The 22,273-nt window shown below is 36.3% G+C and overlaps 1 protein-coding gene and 1 non-coding gene across 3 annotated transcripts in view; one reads left to right on the top strand and one right to left on the bottom strand.

The window, feature by feature from the left end:
• NEGR1 (neuronal growth regulator 1) overlaps positions 1–22,273 on the bottom strand; it is a 930,734-nt gene that overhangs the window by 106,377 nt on the left and 802,084 nt on the right. The window lies entirely within an intron of this gene.
• LOC116564178 lies at positions 5,182–5,288 on the top strand. The gene has a single exon (XR_004274769.1). It is a non-coding gene; the product is annotated as a U6 spliceosomal RNA (small nuclear RNA).

Here is a 22,273-nt window from a genome sequence, read left to right as displayed (position 1 = left end):
ATGATCCCAGGGACTAGGCCCAAATGCAAGAGCTCAGGGAACTAATAAAGGGATAAAAGAGTTCACTCCTAGGACACAAAATGTCTCAAATACATACAAGATTCAACAAGAAAAAGAGGAAACAACATCTGCATTCCTACAGAGGCTCAGAGATTAGATGGGGAAAAAAAATACTCCTAATTAGATCCAGAGGACCCAGTAGGGCCAGGCCTCTTAAAGGTTAATTTTGTAACTAAGAGCTGGCCTAACATTATAAAAAATTAGAAAAACAGATTGAAGAATGAAATGAGAAACTGACTGAGGAATTACTGAGGGAAGCTCAGACAGTCTTTGTAAGGAGAGAGGAAGAAAATCAGAAACAAAAAGCAAAAATCATAGTTTCCACTGGGAAAAAGGTAGTCCAAAAAAGGCTCCATCAAGATCCCTCTCAAAGGAGACAAGGGAATGACAGATTTCAACACAGAGAAGATGAGAAATGCAGGAAAAAGCCTCCTAAGACTGTGAGTAAATGTTACAAGTTAGAAAGCCAGGACATTTTAAAAGAAAATGTTCTGAATGGAATAAAGAAGAAAAGGTAATCCCCTTCATAACTGTTAATGAAGACTAGAGGGTTTAGGGGTTCCTTCTGAGTAGGTCCCACCAGGAACTCTTACTAAATTTAAAGGTGGGATTGGAGGAAGAAGTAACATTTTGGGTTAATACTGGAGCAGCTCGCTCCTCCCTGATTCACCAACCAAGTGGCATAAAACTAAAAAACAAACAAACAAACAAACAAAAAAAACCTGACAGTGTTAGGAGTAAAAAGGGAGGGATTTCAGGTTCCAATATTCAAGAAAATGTTAATTGGACTGCGACCTGAACAAATTGAGGAGTCACTGTTATATGTTCCTGAAGCAGGAACTAATCTCCTGGGTTAAAACATGATTGTGAGATTGGGTTTAGGATCAGGAATAGAGGAAGGACAAATAAAAGTAAAGGTGGGCCTCCTAACAGAGGAGGAGGAAAAAAAAAATTAATCCCCTTGTCTGGGTTAGGAAAGGCAACAGGGGATGGTTAAAAATCACACCCTTACAGATTAAACTGCAACAGCCAGGAGATGTAGTTTGCAAAAAACAACATCCCATTTCTATTAAAGGGAGAAAAGGTCTCCAACCGGTAAAAAAGGGATTCATTGAAGAAGGACTATTAGAACTCTGCATGTCACCATACAATAACTCCAATTCTCGCAGGGCACCCTTACAGATTAAACTACAACAGCCAGGAGATGTAGTTTGCAAAAAACAACATCCCATTTCTATTAAAGGGAGAAAACGTCTCCAACTGGTAAAAAAGGGACTCATTGAAGAAGGACTATTAGAACTCTGCATGTCACCATACAATAACTCCAATTCTCGCAGTCAAAAAGCCTAATGTGTCGTATAAATTGGTGCAAGATCTAAGGGCTATAAATGAAATTGTTGAGACCTGTCACCCTGTGGTGCCTAACCCCTACACCCTCTTTAGGTAAGATACTACTATAAACATAAGCAGTTCAGTGTGGTGGATCTAAAAGATGCATTCTGGGTTCGACTTTAGGTGTAGGGACCTCTTTGCCTTTAAATGGGAAAATCCTATAACTGGGAGAAAACAGTAATACCACTGGATTGTGCTGACATAAGGCTTCATGCATGCCTCAGGTTTATTTGGTCAAACCTTAGAAGTCCTGGAGGAATTCCAACCTTTCAGGGCAATTCAGTTGTTATAATATATAAATGATCTTTTAATTTCTGAGGAGAGAAGGGCCAAGGTATCAGAAACCACTGTAAGCTTACTTAATTTCCTAAGGGAAAGGAGATTGCAAATCCTAAGAATAAATTGCAATTTGTAGGGGGAAAAAAGTTAAATATTTAGGACACCTGATTAGTAGGGATGCGGAGAATAAACCCAGAAAGAATATCAGGAATAGTGGGTCTGCTTTTGCCTAAGACAGAGAGAACTCCAAAAATTTTTAGGTTTGACTGGCTACTGTAGGTTGTGGATTAATTCATATGCTTAAAAGACAAAAATTCTGTATCTAAAGTTACTGAAAAAGGAACCCAATCCCTTGCAATGCTCTGCAGAGAAAATTTAGGCAATGAAAGACCTAAAGCAGACCCTTATTACAGCCCTGGTCCTAGCCCTCCCATCCTTAGAAAAACAATTCTATCTGTTTATAACACTAGACCAAGGCATGGCCTTGGGCTGCTCACTCAGAATTGGGGAGGAAAGAGGCAACCTGTTACTTTTGTCTCCAAGCTTCTCCATCCTGTCTCTTGGGGGTGGTCCAAATGTGTGCAAACAGAAGCTGCCACAGCCCTGCTAGTAGAGGAGAGTTGAAAGCTAACCTTTGGTGGGGCCCTAATACTAAGCACCCCACACCAGGTCAGGAATATATTAAACCAAAAAGCCAGGAAATGGTTAACAGATTCTCAGGTTCTAAAATATGAAGTCATAATACTAGAAAAAAATGATTTGGTCATAACAACAAATACTTGCCTGAATCCAGCCAGTTTCCTATGGAAAGGAGAGGGGAACAAAAGACATCAGACCGTAACTGCTTAGATATCATACAATACAAAACCAAAGTTAGCCCAGATCTTAGGGAAGCTCCACTACATTGATGGGATAAGGCTATCTGTGAATGGGTCCTCCCAAGTGATAGACAAAAAACGACAACTATATATAACAACAGCAACACCACAATGGTTATGATGTCATTGATGAAAATAAACACTCCTTATGTGAGAAAGGCAAATTACCTAATGGCCAGTTGGCCCAAATCTCTAAATTATATCCTTTTAACCAGGCCTAAAGGTCCTTGAAGGCCAAGAAGACACTATATATACTGATTCTAAATATGCTTGTGGTATAGTACACACTTAAAAAAAAAAAATCTGGGCCGGGTGCAGTGGCTCACGCCTGTAACCCCAGCATTTTGGGAGGCTGAGGCAGGTGGATCACGAGGTTAGCAGGTTAAGACCATCCTGGCCAACATGGTGAAACCCTGTCTCTACTAAAAATGCAAAAAATTAGCTGGGTGTGGTGGTGCGCACCTGTAATCCCTGCTACTCGGGAGGCTGAGGCAGGAGAATTGCTTGAATATGGGAGGTGGAGATGGCAGTGAGCCAAGACTGCAGTGAGCCGAGATTGCGCCACTTCACTTCAGCCTGGTGACAGATCGATACTCTGTTTAAAAAAAAAAAAAAAAAAAAAAAAAAAAAAAAACCCAAACAAAGCAGTCTAATAAATAGCAGGCGAAAAGAATCAGTACAGGGGAGCTGGTCAAAAACAGGTTTTAAAAAGGCTCCTGCTTCCAGCAGAGGTAGCCGTAGTTCATGTAAATGGTCATCAAAAAGGGACTTTTTTTACTATAAATGCTGTAGAAAAATGGTTGCAAATGAAGCTCTAAGCAAGCTTCCCTGAATGCAAAAATTAGACCACTTAGCCTGATCCCAGACATTCCTAGTGTAGCATTAAGGCCCCAGTTTACCAGAGAGGAGAAGGAAGAATTAGGATAGGCGTCACTTGAACTATAGATGGGAATAGGGTACTTCCTATATGGAAAAGAAATAATAAGTAAATCCCCCCCAAAAAAACCAAAAATACCCTAACATCTATATTATTCAAAGGGAGCTATTACACCAGGCTCTGTGTAATGTAATATTTAGGAATCACGGGTGGATAGGGATTTATACCCTCACTAAACAAGCATGTGAAAGTTACATAACTTGTCAAAGGATAAACAAAAAGGTAGTTAAAAAACAGGCCATGAGAGGAAGACCTCCTGAACTAAGACCATTTCAAAGCATTCAAGTAAATTTCACAGAAATGCCCAAAGTAGGAAAATGAAAGTAGTCACTGGCAATTGCAGATCACCTTTCTGGCTAGGTGGCAGCCTTTCCTCTTCCAATAGCCAGTGCTGGGAACGTGGTCAAAATAATATTAGAACAGATTGTACCTAGATTTGGCCTGGTGAAAAATATTAATTCAGAGAATGGGAGCCACTTTACCTCAAGAGTGTTAAGGGGAATTATAAAAAGTTTACAAATTAGATAGAATTATCACACTCCTTGGCACCTCCCTTTCTCTGGAAAGGTAAAAAGAATCAATCAAACTCTCAAAAAGCATATCACCAAACTAATCTTAGAAACTAAAATGCCTTGAATCAGATGTCTTCCAATAGCATTTCTTAGGATTAGGATAGCCCGTTCCCCCCTCATCCCCCAAAAATGACTTGGAATTGTCTCCCTACAAGTTATTATATGTGATCCCATAGCTGGGAAGAGCTACAAATCTCACTACTATGTAAACCAAGAATCAATTCTTTTTTTTTTTTTTTTTTTTTTTTTGAGACGGAATCTCGCTCTGTTACCAGGCTGGAGTGGTGCAGTGGCTTGATCTTGTTGGTCTTGGCTCACTGCAATCTCCACCTCCCCGGTTCAAGCCATTCTCCTGCCTCAGCCTCCCAAGTAGCTAGGATTACAGGCACATGCCACCACACACAGCTAATTTTTGTATTTTTTAGTAGAGATGGGGTTTCGTCATGTTGGCCAGGATGGTCTCAATCTCTTGACCTCGTGATCCGCCTACCTCAGCCTCCCAAAGTACTGGGATTACAGGCGTGAGCCGCCACACCCAGCCAATTCTTAAGAAATTGTATACTGGCCATATCCTCCACCCTGTCATCCCTTAGGTTAAAAGGACTTCTGACTCAAACTCTGCTTCTTAAGTTTGTGGTTCACCACTTCCAGCCTGGTGACTTGGTGCTAATTAAAACATGCAAAGAAGACAAGCTCTACCCTAGCAGGGGATATCCCTATTAAGTGCTCCTGACCACTAAATGTGACCATGCAAACAGCTGGACGGGGGTGGACTCACCACACTTGAGTCAAGGGACTAGGAAAAGAGATCCCAGGAGGAAGGGAAAAAGACCAATAGAAAGTCCATGGGTCACCCAAGGAACCCTTGAAGTTAATTTTGAGAAAAATCTAAAAAGAAAACATGGGCTGGCCCCATTTCTGAAAGTTAATATGGCTTGGGTGGGCTACTATACAAAAAGCAAAAGGTCAAAATGGAAACTGGCAGAGGACTCCTCTCTACCCAATCAGGTTGGTAATTAATGTAACGAAAACGGCAGCACCTCAAACTATAAGATTTAATGCTGTGCTCGCTTCGGCAGCACATATGCTAAAATTGGAATAACACAGAGAAGATTAGCATGGCCCCTGAACAAGGATGACACACAAATTCATTAAACGTTCCATATTAAAAAAAAAAAAAAAAAAAAAAAAAAGATTTGATGCCTGCCAGGTCTTACCCGGTGGGAATTTGGAAAATCAGAGACAGCTCTAGCAGGCAGATAAATATCTTTGCCCTGAACCAGATATGGGTTACAGTAGGGCATCACCCTGGCCCAGCTGGGATAATATATGGTGGACTACCCAATTTCAGGGTTAGGCAGTAAACATGGGGTGGGTAACTCCAAGCTGGAGACCCTTAAAGAATAAACTACATCTGTCCAAGGACTCCCAATCAGATAACTGACAGGATTTAGAATGCAATCCTATACTCATCACCACTAACAATCCAGCAATTCTAAACCAAGAACCAAAAGTAGCATGTCCGGTATATGGGTGAGGGCAGAGGTCACAGGGAAAGACTCCCTAGGGCAACTTGTTCTTAAACTAATCAAGAACTCAGCTTCCCATTTGCCTGGAACTACTCCAACCCCAAACCCTAATAAACACTTTAGTCCACCAAATAATGACTTTAAAAGGGTAAAAATAAGGTAAAGGTGAATCTTAGAAATTGAGACAGGGTATGGGGATGTGAATGCCTGGGTCGAATGGGTCGATTTTTGATACAAGCCCTCAAGAAGAGTAACTGCTACACGTGTGCTGTGGGACAACCTCAGGCACAGGTGGTTCCATTTCCCCTAGGATGAGATAACAATCCTAAAGGAATGCACTGCACGTTGGCTCTATACCAGGACAAGCATGCACGGGGAAATAAGACTTTTACTTGTAAGAGTCTGTCATTTCTCTTTCTCACACTGCAGAGATCAGATCCCAGAGCAATCCCCTAGTTTTCTGTAGGAAATATGAACCACTTCTCTTGCCTCTCTAGGCAGGGGGCAGAGTTCAGTAAGCCCGTAGGGTGACTCCTGTCTTGTACCCAAATCCTAAATGTCACTGATGAGTCAGACAATGTCAATTACTCAGCTCTCCACATACCCCGGGCTAATTTCTGGTGGCATTGTGGGAAAAGGAACCTCTGTATAACTTCTTACCATCCAATTGGACCGGAACTTATGCTTTATTCCAATTGGCCATTCCCTTCACCCTGGCATTCCATAAAATAACCAAAAATGGCCATTCCGATTGGCCATTCCCTTCACCCTGGCATTCCATAAAATACCCACATGGCCACTTAAACTAGAGAGATCTAACAAATTCTTTTGATCTCAATATATATGTTAACTCAATAGGAGTCCCTAGGGGGTTGCCTAATAAGTTTAAGGCCTGAATCCAAATAGCCGCTGGGTTTAAGACAGCACTCTTCTGTGTTAAGTTGGGTGGGAAATGTTGTACTTTCATTCCGAGCAATACTGCCCCAGATAGGACCATCACAAAAGCTTTACAAGGACTGACAACTCTGGCCAACTAACTGGCAGAAAATGCTGGAATTAATGACCCATTAATGGGTTGGCTACAAGGTTGGTTTGGAAAATAAAAAGGCATGGTAGTGTCAATTCTTGTATCTCTCATAATTGTGGCATGAGTCTTAACAGCAGTGGGATGTTGTATCATCCCTTGTGTAAGGGGACTAGCACAGAGATAAATTAAAACAGCTATTAATAACCAAATGCCCATAACTTACTAGCAAAATAACCTACTATTATTAAAAACCAAATTAAACACACTCTCCTGTGAGGAAAAATGTAAACAATTTCTACTGTGATTCAAGAACCAAAGGGTTCGAATGAAAATGAGACCAAAGAAAGTAAATAGGAAAGAGGAGGAAATTTGCAAGAAATCGTTTTAAATGGTCCATTTTCAAGGCATGATAAATCTAAGTACTGGCAGTTAGCCTGCAAATGTAACAAACCGCATGGCTCATGCACCTAGAGGGTCACAATAGGCAAACAGAATGTGGAGGAGGGGTCAGCCCAAAAAAGGGAAGGAAGTTTCATTATTGGGAAATTGAAACTTAAGCAGGGAAGAGGACGGGGTATAACTTTATAAGGGGGATAATGAAACTTAGGTGACATCAAGGAAGATTGCAACCCCATTGTACTTGACCAATGAGGAACTGGGGGAAGGATTTGTGTACTAGGAGATAAATTGCCTGCTGTCACTGCCCCAGGTGTGCCTGCCTACCAGACACCTGATCTTGCAAGACTGCCATTAGAAGTCTCGCTTCAGCTGTTCTCTGGGTCTCCGAATCCCTTCTTTGGGTCTGGATGGGTGAATGTGTGTTTCTCACAGTCAGAGATGAAATACTTTGAAAATGGAAGATACACTCAGACTGGAAAGTTGGTACATTGAGGGTACTCATAGTTTTCTCAGGCTGTGAAATGTCTCTCAAGGCATGATGTAGTCAGTAAAACTCTTGTGGCCTCAAACAATGTTAAAATGTTCTCCAAGTCTAGGGCAGACTTCCAGGGTTAACTTGATAACTTTGCAGATCCAGGCTACCAGGAACTTTTAGAGGGTGCCTTGGAGGAGAGATGGTTAAGACAGCATTTTGACTGCTTTTCAGCCATTTTAACTGCAGTTGACACCAGCATTCAGCATAATATGCTCTGCAAACTGCATGTTCATTAATAAGAAAGGAAAGGCACTATTCCTTCTTCAAGTAAGTTTTGAGAATCCTGAATTAAACAGGTTATCATGCTTTTTATTAGAAGTTCTCAGAATCTTTAATGTTTTTCAAGCATAACTTACATTTTTAAGACAATGATAGAGTATGCAGGGTCTCTAAATCTAGTTGATTACCAGAACCATTTTTTTTCAAAATATGTTACAAGACCAGCATTTGCTATGAAGTATATACATTCCCCTCTGTCTTCTAAAGCCTTTGTTTCACTATTACAAATCATATATATTGCATTCAATTGTGCATCAGAGGCTCAACTAAATACAGTGGAAAGAGTCTAGGCTTCTAAGAGCCCAGGTACTTCCCTGGAAGTTCCACAGAATTGAAGCATTACTTTTACTTATTGATTCTATGTAGATCAATGTCAGGATGTTGTGAAATGAATCAACTGATAGGAACTGCTTTTATGGTTGTGTTGAGATAAGCTGAATCAAAGAGCAATATGTTCCTTTGTTAATATTCTTATGGTCACAAAGTATCAGCAGCTGTATTTGCACTGGAAAGATTAAAGACACACAGCGTCAATATTAAATATAACTGATCTGAATAACCATGTATTGAGAAAACATAATGAGGCCCATCTTTCTTCCTTTATTTTCAAACTTAAATTGGCCAAATTCTACAGCAGAATTTTAGAATAAAAAAAGTCAAAGAATACATCTAATTTAGGTTCATATTATAAAACCTATAGTATAATTATATTCTAAAAACTTAGGCAGATTTATTAGAAATGTGTAAAAAGTTTGAAATACTAAAATTTTAGATGCAAGTAAATGATATGACGCATGAGAAACTCCATAATATCTTGTTTAATTAAAGTACTATGAATAGTCTTTATTCTCAAATGAAACCAATATTATCCTCTCAACATACAAATCTTTCTTCCTTTCTGTAGAATCCAGTGTTATGTTTTAAAAATAACTGCTAATTACATTCAAATGAATCTTTTCTGATATGAAATGTTCTCTGTTGGGAATATTAAATGTAAAAATACTTTGTCCCTAGAGTTTACTTAAAAAGTACACAAATTGTTAACAAATTAACATAATGTTTTACTAAACAAAAGTGAAAATGGAAGCAGATTATCTTGTGATAACAGGACTGTACTCAAGTAAAAGGAATCTGTCCTCTTCCTTGTTCTATATTTCCAATCTTTTAAATGTTATGCTATGTAGTTTGAGAACAGTGTATGTATTATGTTCAGTTGTGCAGCAGAGGCTCAAGTAAAGGCAAAGCATTAGTGGCAACACACAACATTTTTATAACACCTGTTGATAGGAAAACTATGTATAACATTCCTAAATTAAGTAGCACTTAGAAACAAAAGCATAAATGCTAAATGAATTTTTAAAGGTATAAATAAGCTACAGGAATAAGATATAAGAGAAACTAGTATATTTACCTTAATTATCAAGAAACTAATAGTTTTACCATATATACAACATTGACAAGGAATACAGATAATTATAGTACACTAGTCAATATGGTGGATTAAATAATTTCTCTTGACAGAATAGTTTATGGATACAAGTAGAGATACAACTTAGAAACGGTGAATTTAGATGAATCTTACAGAAATCAATTTTATTACCTTATAATTATACTACATATTCAAAAACTTAAAATCTGAGATTTTTTGGTGTTAACTAGGCAAATTTAGTACAGTAGTTTGCTGAATATATTTTTCCACCTATTTTCTGTTTGAGTAATACAGAAATCTATCCCTACCTTCACCTTTCAAAAAAATGAGTTATGAGGAAAATCACACAGGGTGGTTTTCATCTCGGAGAATCTGCCATTATTTAGGGTCTGGTTCTCAGTTATGTGGGACCAGAAACCTATTTTTATTGTGTTCATGTGTGGATAAAATTGTATAAGGGACTCTTACTGCATAAATTCAGAACAGACTAAAGAATACATGCCAATTCCCAAATATGTAATAAAAACTCTGGTAGATCAACATCTTTCTCCTGTAGGCAAGCCAATATTAAATCTGATGTGTATGTTTATGAAATACGTAGAATTTGTAGATATTTTCTTAAAATATCTCAAACTCCTAATAGGTATATGTTTTTATCCCGATTTTATAGGAGAAACTGAGATTCAGGGAAGTTAGGTAGCCTGCTTAAGATCACACAGCAAGTGAATCACAAAGTAATATGCACACTAAGGTCTTAGGCAGCCCATTTTGACACAGTGCTTACAAACTGAGATGTGTAGGAATACCTTTTAAAGACAAAATATGAAAAAATTATAGACCTGAGACTAGGTGTGTATACTTGGGATTTTTAAAACTTGCTCATTATTCACTGCTAAGGAAATGTCTTTTAAAAAATATCTGGTAAAATGATTATTTAAGGATTATCTAACAAACAAAAAAGACAAAATTTCAATTTTTTTTTACAGAATTTGTAGGTCCCTAAAAATATGGGTGAGAATGTGGGATGAGAAACTGGCTTAATTTTTAAGTTTGTAGGAGTTGGAGTCAGATGAACTCTGACCACACTTATTAGCTCTCTCAGCGTCAGTTTCTTCTGTAAATTGGGATTAAAATAACCAATGTTGGGGTTGTCGTGATGGTTAACTGAGATAATGGATTTAAAATTATTTAACACAGTGTCTGTCACAGATTAACTGCCTAATAAATAGTAATGCCTTTTATTTGGATTCCACTGCAGTGCTGACATGCTGTGGCGACATGGTGACCTCCCTCCCTCCGTTTTCATAATGTTGCTTCGTAAGCATGGAAATAGATTTAGTCTCAAGAATCCATTGATGTTTTTGAGGCAGACTCGGTTGCATTTGTCTGCCAGAGAAATCTCTCTTGGACAGGGCTTAAGGGAGGAAAACAATAAATGGTTTTTGTCTCAATGATTTCCATTGGCAGATTATGACTTAATATCTACATTCTTTAATTATAATAATTAATTAGGAATTATTTCCAGTTCAAAAGCCTAGAACCCTTTTATGGTTATTCAGAATTGTGTTTAAGTCTTTGCTCTTTACACTTCAAGGGAAGCCCGATGTCCCAAATGAATAGTACCTCGTTTTGGCTCCTGTGCACTACCTACTGTGAACCCTATATTGTGTGAAAACATGTGAAATCAACTAATCTATAGCTGGGGCGGGGAAAGACAACACAGGAGTGCAAACAGAGAAAATGAGAAGGTGATTTAAAATATGACTTAAGAAGGTACAAGTTACCCTGCTTTTATTTGCCACCAGGTGCTTTCTGTCACTCCACCCCAATCCAGCAGGAGTTGATGGTTCATTAATCTGTGATTAGATAAACCCATTGAAATTTTCTGTGTTTGCATGAGATCCATGATTTTTGCAAACTGCCAGAGTAAGGGACAAGTTAGATGTGACTTGTCACTCTAGGGAATCTTAATTAGCAGCCTGTTGATTTGGGAATTTGTAGATTTCTTTTCATTTACTTGAGCTTATTTTCCAGGGACTCTTACTTGGGGTCAGAGATTTATGTATTCCTCATTCTAAAGTCCTAGATTCAATGTAGATATTTCAAGTACAAAAGCACTACATACCCAGCTGAATGGAAAATGGTCAATTTAACTAAGCTTATAAGGATACCAGAGCAATTTCACAGCTGATTTAGACCCATATAGCTTTTGTACCCTGTTCACAGGAAACTCATAGAATTTAAGAGATGAAAGCAAAGTTCAAGATTATCTAGCCCAATCACTCCACTATAGAGAGTCTACATTACCAGTGGAATGAGATCTGTTGAGTACAGGGGCCACAGCTTTTTCATCAGTGTTTCTGAATGAGTTGAGACATGCCTGAAGCCCTAAACATGACTGACTTGACTTCAGGCCTTTTGAATGAGTAAGAGTGTCCTAATCACACTGTACTATATTTCTTAAGTACATCATCCTGTCTCCCTCATCCCTAAACAAATGAAAGTTCAAATATAAACAGATTGTGTGGCACAGTATGTTTCAACAACCAGGAAAGGACTACATTTTTCATTTTTCAATTGTCAGTAGGTTTGAACAGTTTCAATATGTTACTATTAAGTCTATAGGAGCAACCCTTATTCAAAGGATTAGTGCAAATCATAGTCTGATGAAATGTTGCTATAAGAGGGAAGAAGATATTACAAAATTCAAACACAAATTAGTCTATGGAAAGAACACTTATGAGTCTTCAGCAGAGAATATAGCTCAGAGGTGCCACCTAGTGACTGCATTCTGCTGGCTGTGAAAAGCATAGAGTTGTCAACATGGGGGATGAGATTTGTACATATTAATATTTCAGGTCATCTTTAAATACATAACATAAATGTCTATTCATGATTTTCTCTGCTCTGTCAAATTCAGAAAATAAAACGAGTAATGAACTGAAAGCCTTTGAAAGCCACAAAGGCAAAAATAAAAACATAAAAGACATTTATTAAAGTGCTTTGTTCCTATGGGTACACACACGTGTCCTTGGTTCTAAATAAATACGATAAATAGAATTTCTAGTGTATGATGTGATTAAAAAGGCTATAATACATTTCTGACTCCACCATTGTATTTTAGGGTTATATTCTAATTATTTGTATTATAAGCCCAGTATGTAACGTATAATATATACTAGGCAATGGATGTTGAATTAGTGAATGCGTTAATGCAAAAAATGTTACATAAATCTTTGAATTTAAGAAATTTCAAGAGAGAAGACACTGCTTTGGAAAGCGGACAGTTCTAACTTGTCCTCACTGTCTCCTCAACCAGGTGTGGTGACTACCTTTCTGTCTGAGTATAATCACATTTTAAAATCAGAGAAATCCTGAAATCAAGGAAGTTTGGTGGTTTAAGTGGAGGAGAGTGGTAGCAAAAGAGGTAAGGCCAGAAAAGGGCAAAAAAAATGCTATGAATGAAATACAAAGATTGGTAAAATGTACCATCATTACTGCTCAGTAGCAGAAATTACTTCTAATTAGGTAAATTATAAGTAAATAAGTAATTAGAAATTACTTATTCGTGGTGTAGACCTAGTCAGGTTGCCATCATCAATTGCAAAATATAGAAAACATGCTGCTATCTTCCTCCCCTCCACCCCCCTCTCTCGCTTTCTCTCTCTCTCTCTCTCTCTCTCTCTCTCTCACACACACACACACACACACACACACACACACACACAAATGCACACACACACAACTTTTCAAAAACCAAGCCTAACAGTAAAGGTACAGACTCACACATTCATATGCGTGCTTGCCTAATAACTGTAATGCCCTGTTAAGTCAGATACAATAAAAAGTAATAAGTAAATGTGATGAGTATTTCATGAATTGGAAAGATTTTGATTGCCTGGCTGCATGATCAGGGGCATAAAGTCCTTATGCTCTTATGCCCATGAGCCTGCCAATGGTCTTTTGAAAACCACAAAACTCTTTATGACTCAAAGTGTAATATGAAACAAGCATGTCTTCTTGTTTGTTGAGATGAACAAAATATGGTTAGTTCACCTCAGGAAGAAAACTAGTTAGCGTTTTACTGAATAAAAGTGCCCAACAGGGCCTCCCTGATCTTTTTCCTGGAGCCAATCAGCAAAGTTTGGGTGTTAGGTTGTTGTGAGGATGGGAGGAGAATATAAATGAAATGACTAACACAATGTAGGAAGATCCCTAACACAGGAAATATTTGCTGAATTTATGGGTTGTTGAGTAAGCTATTGAAACTCTCTGAACTTCAAGTTCCTTAACTGTAAAATGTTGATACAAATAATTCATATATCACAGGATTATTTTTGAGAAGTAGATGTTTGTTGAAAATACTTTTTAAACTATAACTCACTTTGAAATATGAGTATGAATTTTACCACCTTCAAACAAAGCACAAAACAGCCTTGTCTATTTGTACTTGCAAAAATCTCTATTTAGTTTATTTACAGTAAACAATGGGATAAAGACACAAAGTCGGCTACTGATGCTGGCCAGATGACCAGGCAGAGTCCAAGTATCTGTATTTCTGGATTTAGAGATTTATATGGTAACAAGAAGGTTCTCCTGTCTAATAATATTCCCATAATACACCTGTTTCTAACTTCTATCATTAGAAATAAATTAGGGTTAAATAAGAAACTTCTTTGAAAATACAAATATCCTTAGGAAGGTGCATATTTGCAAGCATGCATCAGTTTTACACTCACCTGCCAATAACAACTTGATGAAATTTGCTAATTTTGGACTATAGGCATTATTTGGGTTCCTCAGTACATACAGTAAGAAGCTCTGGGCTAGGAGGACTGACTGAGGATAAAGGTATCCTAGAGGAAGCAAGGTGGCAATTAAGGGAAAATTGTGTAAAACCAACATAATAGAGAAAAGCAAAAATCAAAGGGCTCACCTTCTAAGTAATTTTACTTTATTCTTCTAAATGCAAAATCTTCATTGAAACCAATTTTTTCATTTTCTGTTTGTTTTTGCTATTTCCAAAATTAAGGTCAACTTAAAATATATGCATTCCTATTAGAATAACCACAAGCAGGCATTTGCTTGCTGGCTTTTACAGAATCCTGCATCCAGGAAAGAAGCTATTTCCTACATGCATTATTGAAAGACTAATCACTTATTAGACTGAAAGTCATTAATTCTAATTGTTTCAAGATTGCTTGCATTTATGATTCTTTCCTGTTATAGATGCCTTCTCTAACTATCAGTGGGCCAGTTGGGATTTATCTTTTACATTAAGATCTTTCAGTCTTCTTTTTAAATAAGTGTGTGTGTGTGTGTGTGTGTGTGTGTGTGTGTGTAATATCAACTAATATGTTTGATAAAATATTGTAAAATTATTGGCAATATAGCTTGATAAATATAATCTTTTCAGTGAATATCATTATCTTTTTAATAGTAAAATAGTTGCTTATAAACATTTACTATAAAATTCAATATTAAAATAGCTTGTACTTTAACAAAACTCATTACCCGAATATTGGAAAAATTCAAGGAGGCTTGGTAGGTTCTGAGGGAAAATGTTAGATGTAGACAAAAGGAATTATTTGTTCGCCTGGTATGGTTTACAGAATGATGACCTTCAAAAGATGTCTGCATTGTAATTCCTGAAACCTGGGAATTTATTACATTATGTAGCAAAGGGGAATTAAGGTAGCAGATTGCATTATGATTTGCTGACCTTAAAATAGGGCGATTATCCTGGATTATCCAAGTAAATCCAGTGTAAACACATGTATTCTTAAATGAAAGAGAGGGAGGCTGAAGAGTCAGTGTGACCATGATGTGACATGAGAAAGATTTGAATGGCCATTTCTGGCTTTGAAGATGGACGAGGCACATGAACAAAAGAACACAGATGGCTTCTAGAAGTTGGAAAATGCAGAAAATAGATTTACCCCTACCGCTTCAGGAAAGAACACAGCCCTGCTGACATCTTGATTTTAGTCAGGGAGACCCATTTTGGACTTCTGACCTCCAAAACTATAAGATAATACATTTGTGTTGTTCTAAACCACCATATTTGTGATAATTTATCACAGCAACAAAAGGAAACTAATACACCTAGGAAATCCTTCATTCACCCATCCATTCTTTTATTCAACAAATCTTATGTGTTTCCTAAGTGCAAGACACTACCACATTCATCTAATCAGTGTTCAGCCAGTAGTGCTTTTGTTAACTTCTGTTTTCTTTCTTTCCATTAGTAAACCAAAAATAATTAGATGAGGAAGACATTTTCTCCTTCTTATAGGGATTTTTGGAGGAAATTCTATTTTCCATCAGCCTTTGGTTCCCTTCCTTTTATGCAGATAGATATATTTTGGAAATGCCCTCACATTATAAATCTGGCCTCTATGCTGGACTTGGAATAATCAATGTTTATTTAATTAAAATATAAATTATAAAGACATATATTTCAATTATTCTAATTTCCCATCCAGCTGAAATCCTCCTCACAACTCACTCATTTATTTATGCATTTATGCAGTGAATTCAGTTCTTACCATGCTTCATTCACTCTTTCAGACACTGTAGAGAGAATGATTTTTAAAAATGAACAAAATACTTGCTTCCTACCCTAAAGAATCTTGCAATCTAGAGTTGTGGCAGACACATACCTCCAAGTATAATGTAAGGCATTAAGTGTTTTGGTAATTGTGATACAAATGTATAATTAGACAGTACAAGATACCTGGCATATGCTTAATAAGGACTCACATTTATAAGTCTATATTATTTTATGTATTTACAACAGAGTAATAGTAGTCATTAGTTGTTTTAATACTTGTGCTATATATCAATCATTTGATTTAACATGTTAAAGACTTGTGATTTGTACATGTAGTGTTTGACTTTGAAGCATTGATCTATATCTTTAGTGGCATGCTGCTCTGAACCCAGAGTAAATTATAAGACAAATAGCCTAAAATAATATTTTGAGACAGAGCTGAAGATATGTTAAGGAAGAAGGAATTGAATAGTGAGAAACGGAAATTAGAAAGCACCCTATGTGTTTAAATCTTTTAAAATAATGAGCATATTCTAAATTGCATCATAGGTTTTCTGCTATACCTTTATCTGGAAATTAATCAACTAATTATGGATAATTGTAATTAATATCTGAATTCATTATATTCAGGCATATTAATTGGAATTTAAAATATATTCTGAGCGGTCTCAAATTTTTTATACTCTAACAATCAGAGAATAATGGGAACTTGATTATTTTAAATTAGGAAAAAACCCTACAAACCTTAAAATAAGTTTTGAAATAATATCACAAGTTTAACATCTATTTTGCAGGGCTTGATTTCCCAGCTCTTAAAGAAATGTTTGTCCTCAGGTTAACATTTCCTAAGAGGTAACACCAAGCTGGTAGCTCGAGACTGTGCTTTTATAGACCTGGCTTGATGCCTCCTCACCCTCGTTCTTAACTTTCTTACTTTTACAGAATTATATCTGCATGATACACACAGCAATAGTATTCTGTTTAAAGTAAAATGAAACATTGAATCTTTTGTTCCAAACAACAGGATAAAGTCTAAGACATTTGGCATGCCATTTACGTTTTTTTCCATATCCCGGTAGGTACCCCACCCTCCGCAGAGAGAGGTGGGAGTCATCCTTGTTTCACTCCCTCCCTGCCCTCAGAATCAAGTCAACAACCAAGCCCGATATGTTTACTGTTTCAATAATTTTTGAATAAGTCCCATTCTTTCCTTCCTACTATCACTATCAAGTATGAAGTTTTCATCATTTCATTCCTGGCATTATATAATAACCTTTTCTGGTGCCAGTCTTATGCATGTTAATTAGCTCTTGATCCTGACTGTCTGTTACAGGAGAAGCCTAAAAATCAGCCTATGCCTACCGTTAAGTAGACCAAGCTTGCAAGCAAGGAACACAAGACCCTTCAGTGATCCAGTCTGTCTACTTTCCCAGCCTCACTGCACTTTCTGCTCAGTTTACACTTCAGAAATTATTTGAAGTTTCTCTCAAACACACCATGCTCTTTTATGTCTCTGTTCCTTTGTCCACATTGAACTGTTTGTCCAGAATGGCTTTCCCCATTACCCCTATGCCTAAACTAACCAAATTCATGAATAACTTCTTCCAGAATGCCTTTTATGCTATTTTAAAAGCCAGATCTGAACACATATTTCTCTTAAAGCGCATATCGTATTATATTAATCTGTTTTGTTTTCATGTCCCTCTCATTGAAATGTGAGACTGACAAAAGCAAACAGTGGTTCAATCACTTTTGCATCTCTGATGCATGGTTTGGTGTCTGACACATTCAGATGTTCAATAAGTTTTTGGGAACTGACAGAGGTGACTTACTCCCAACTTCCACCAGTTTCCCCCCTTTTCTAAAGCTCTTCCTCTATGAACCACCTGCAAGTGTGTCATACATTCATCTACTATCCACCCATCCACCCATCCATCCATCCATCGATCCATCCATCCATCCATCCATCCATGGGTAGTCAGGTATATATGCATTTTGGTCTAGTCATTAAGATTGTGGAATTTTGTTTAGTAAACAAATAGATAAATTACCCAACTGTCTTGCTATTGTGTGATTATTTGTAGTTGAATATTTTTAACCCCCCTTTATTCCCGAATGAGTTTTATTAGAGTACACTATTGCTATCTATGAGATTCTTTACATGCTTTAATTATGTGTACTAATTATGGGTTTTCTAAAGCATTAATTCACTCATTTATTGAAGTAAGATAATTTATTGACAATTGGACTTTCTTTTAAGGCATAGAATTTGATGATACAATTTTAAAAGCCTGTTTATTATCCTATTTCAATTACCATAGGAAATGCTAGCATAAAATATATTTTTAGAAACCTCTATTATCTATAAACTGCAAGAGAGTGAACATTGGTAGCAAATACATTTTGGTAGTAAATTAATTTTGTTTTCTTATAGTATTGTCTTCTTTTTGATGGGTGTTTGAAATGATGAACATTAGATACAACCTAACGTAAAGCAAACAGTGTTATCGGCTATTGTCAGGAAACCTTCTAACTTCTGTGTTTATTTTTTTGGTTCAAATGCTTTGCTAAGTGGTTCAGCATTTCTGCTGTAATCATCTGGCATATGTGGGAGACCTGCTAAATACTAAGCACTGTGCTAGATAATAAGGATACAGAAGTTAAATCAGTTTTTTCCCCCAGTCTTCTACATTTTCTACCATTTTGACTTTCTAAGTGTTTCCTTTGTTTCCTATAGTGCTCCACTCCAATTTCTTGCTAACTATGCCTAATCCATGAAGATTCTGTTCATATATGCAAAGATTTCCTCCAGGCAAAATTGTCTGATTTTTCTTTAGCCTGAAACTGTAGAATTTATTATACTAAATAACGGTTAGTTATACATATGCCCATCTCTTTAACAGATTTTAAACACCTTCAAGATAATAACCTATGCTCCTAGTACTCAGTTCCTGATACAGATGTTACTCAATAAATCTTTGCTAAATGACGAACTATATCCTTCACAGGAAATAGGAAATGGAGCTTCCTGGGATAAGTTAAATAAAGATATTTTCCTTTTTAACAAAATCTAGTAAACTAGCAAAGTGACAAATTATTTGCTAAGTACATGAATCAGATAGCATTTATTCACTTTAAAGTGGAATTGCTTTACATAATGTGGTATCTTATGGTGAATTTAAATAATTCAGTTTGCAAACATTAAATTATTTTTTTTTTTCAAAACAGTTCTGTTATTTAAAATGAGGCAAACATTTGATGATATAGCTATAGGCATTTCATTATTGGTTTTGCCATATACTTTCTCAGTTACCTTTGGTTAAAAAAAAATCATTTGTTTCGGTTTTTCTCTTTACTGTCAATGGGAATTAGATTGTTTCATAGACTTAAAAATGATCTTAAAACACCCATAAACACAATGTGCTTAATAACAGCCATTTAAAAATAGTCACTGTACAAGTCCAACTGAAGAGTCTACATTGAGTGTTTTTTGGTTTATGTTTAGATACAGACAAATTGTATTTCAAAACTACTTCTCTATTTGTCTAAAGACTTATAAATAAAGCATTTTCTTTACTATGAGTAAAAGATTAAATTATTTTCAGTTAAAGATTAAATTATTTTCAGAATAAAAATTTTTAGTCAATGACTGCTGAAGATTATTTCTAGGGACAAAGTAAGGACAAATGTTATGTGGGGTATCTGTGGTGCATTGAACATATCTTTAATTTTAATCTTCTGCCTATAGACTAAAAATGATTTGCTGAATTAGTGTTTATTAAATGTTTTGAATCTATATGAAGCCAAGTGAATACTGGTAGGACTACAATTTTAACTTTTTAGATTATTATCTTGATGCTTCATAGATGATGATGACCTAGGAATATAAAACCAGCATTAGGACATTGTTGTGAATTTAATCTAGATTGGGAAGTTCTGTCTTGAATTTCTGGGATCAAAGTCACAGAGTACTTGTGTAATATATTCAGACAGACAGGTTACACAAAGTAAACCAATAAATAATTTTAGGATTAAAAGTCTGTCTTATTCAGAGGAGATACCCTTAAGCTCCTTTCCACTCTTTAAAATAAAAGTCCAACATAAACATTAAAATACACTTCAAAGATGATCACAAGACTGTATGTTTGTTTTTTTCAAAAAATAAATGGAGGGCTGGGCACGGTGGCTCATGCCTATAATCCCAGCACTTTGGGAGGCCGAGGCGGGTGGATCATGAGGTCAAAAGATCAAGACCATCCTGGTCAACATGGTGAAACCCCGTCTCTACAAAAAATACAAAAAAATTCTCTGGGCATGGTGGCACACGCCTGTAGTCCCAGCTACTCGGGAGGCTGAGGCAGGAGAACTGCTTGAACTCAGGAGGCGGAGGTTGCAGTGAGCCGAGACGGCACCATTGCACTCCAGCCTGGGTAATGAGAGCGAAACTCTGTCTCCAAAAAAAAAAAAAAAAAATGGAAATGATTTAGATTGTTTAATAAGATCATATTGGTTTAGTAATATATAGTAGGCATTTTTAGCTTGATGACCATTGTCCAGAATAACTTATATTCCAGCACAGCAATTACAATAAAGCTAGTACAAATTTTCAAATTCACTGTATATCTCATTCATTCTGAAAAACGCCCCTTACCTTTCAAACCGAGACTGAGACTGATCAAAGAATAGTTTTCTTTTGTTCTTATTACATACTATATTTCATAGCCTTTTCTTGAATAATGATGTTAATAATTCAATTTCCATTTCCTTCATTTGAAACAGATTCTGACTTGTCAAGAATATATAAAGCATAAGTTATGACTTTAGGACCTTCATTTCTTTAGAACTTATGAACATAAATGATATAAATCCACTTACTTCAAACTACTTTCAGTGTGTCCAATATTTTCATAACTATATCCACTTTATCTCTGCTTTAACTCTCTGGCAGTTAGGAAATAGGAAATATGAGATATGTGTTGAGTTAGTTTACATTCTCTTTTTCCACTTATGTAGAAGCAGTAAATGGGGTAGTTTGCAAATCTAATATTTATTATCTAATGAATACTTCTGTGAGAATTTTCATTTACTATTGTCATTTGGATAACATTTTTTTAAAGCTTTGTTTGAAACAACTGGAACTTTTAGCACTTTTATTTTATTCATAGAGTAAATTATTTTCCCACCTACCTTTAATGATCTTTTGCTTAGAGTTATATATTGCCAAATCCTTCTCCTTTGTATCTTGCTCAGCAGACTGCACATTCTTTTAAAAGCTTTTGTTTATCATTTATACCACTCTTTCAATCCTGCTATAACCACATACTCTTTAAATCCCTGCCTAACCAAACTGTTCCCTGGAGGCCTTTAAAAAATTCACAATTAATGAAGGGTGAATTTCATTTATAGCTGCATTTGGTTTTTATCTTTCTATTCAATTCAACATATATTTATTAAATTTTAATACAATAATCATTTTTAAAAGTTTATATTATCTTTTTTTAAAGATTGCAGTGCTAAGAAATTCAATTTTAGACTATTTTTCATGCATTCATAGTTTCCAAACATTTAACCCTAGCAACAAATTGACCAATTTGGGGACATAATGGCTGTTGCTTGGGCATTTTAGAAGTCATGCCAACAATTATTAGGTCTCAGAGTGCTTGAGAGACTAAACAGTTCAAATGTTTTCCTTTAATCATGTTAGTAAACTTTTTTCATATCTGGACATCATGAGGAGGTGTTTGTGTGTGTGTATGTGTGTGCATTTTTCCCCATAATTTAACCTACACTTCTATCATACTATGTACTAGGAACACTTACAGGTACTTTACCAATACTGACATACTCAATTTCATAATAACTCTATGTACTAGGTACTATCCTTATTGTACACCCACCCCATTTTGCAAATGAAAACTCTGAGTGTAGAGTGGTTAAGTGACTTAATGAAGTTTACACAGCTAAAAGCTACAGTAATTGGATTGGGATTCAAACCTAGGTAGTTGGCTTCAAAGTCTATGTTCTTAACCCTTATGATCTACATTCTATGAAGAAAAATGGATCTTTGTAAAGGTAAGAGCAATGTCTTTGTTTTATGACTTGAATTTCTTTCTAAGAACCCCAAACATGGAAAGATCTCTTGATATAAATAAACTACTGAAAAAGAATCTTACTATACCTAGCCTCAGTATAACTTTTTCCAAAAACATGAAGTCAGCAAATATGCTATTACTGAATGCCACCAGATGCCACTTCTGAAAATATATTGCATTCTGCTATTCTTTATTTGAGTAGACAAGGAAGGTACTGTGTCCTTTTAATTTATGAGGACTTCAGCCAATAATTAGGGCGTTGGTCAAAATAGGAAAGTAAGAACTTATCTAATCTTCACTTCAACCCACCAG

The sequence above is a fragment of the Sapajus apella genome, unplaced genomic scaffold (assembly GCF_009761245.1).
Source record: "Sapajus apella isolate SASKATOON/1434 unplaced genomic scaffold, GSC_monkey_1.0 scaffold36, whole genome shotgun sequence".
In the NCBI taxonomy this organism is placed as follows: Eukaryota; Metazoa; Chordata; class Mammalia; order Primates; family Cebidae; genus Sapajus; species Sapajus apella.
The sequence above is the reverse complement of the archived record's forward strand: the minus strand, read 5'-3'. Positions and strand labels throughout refer to the sequence as shown.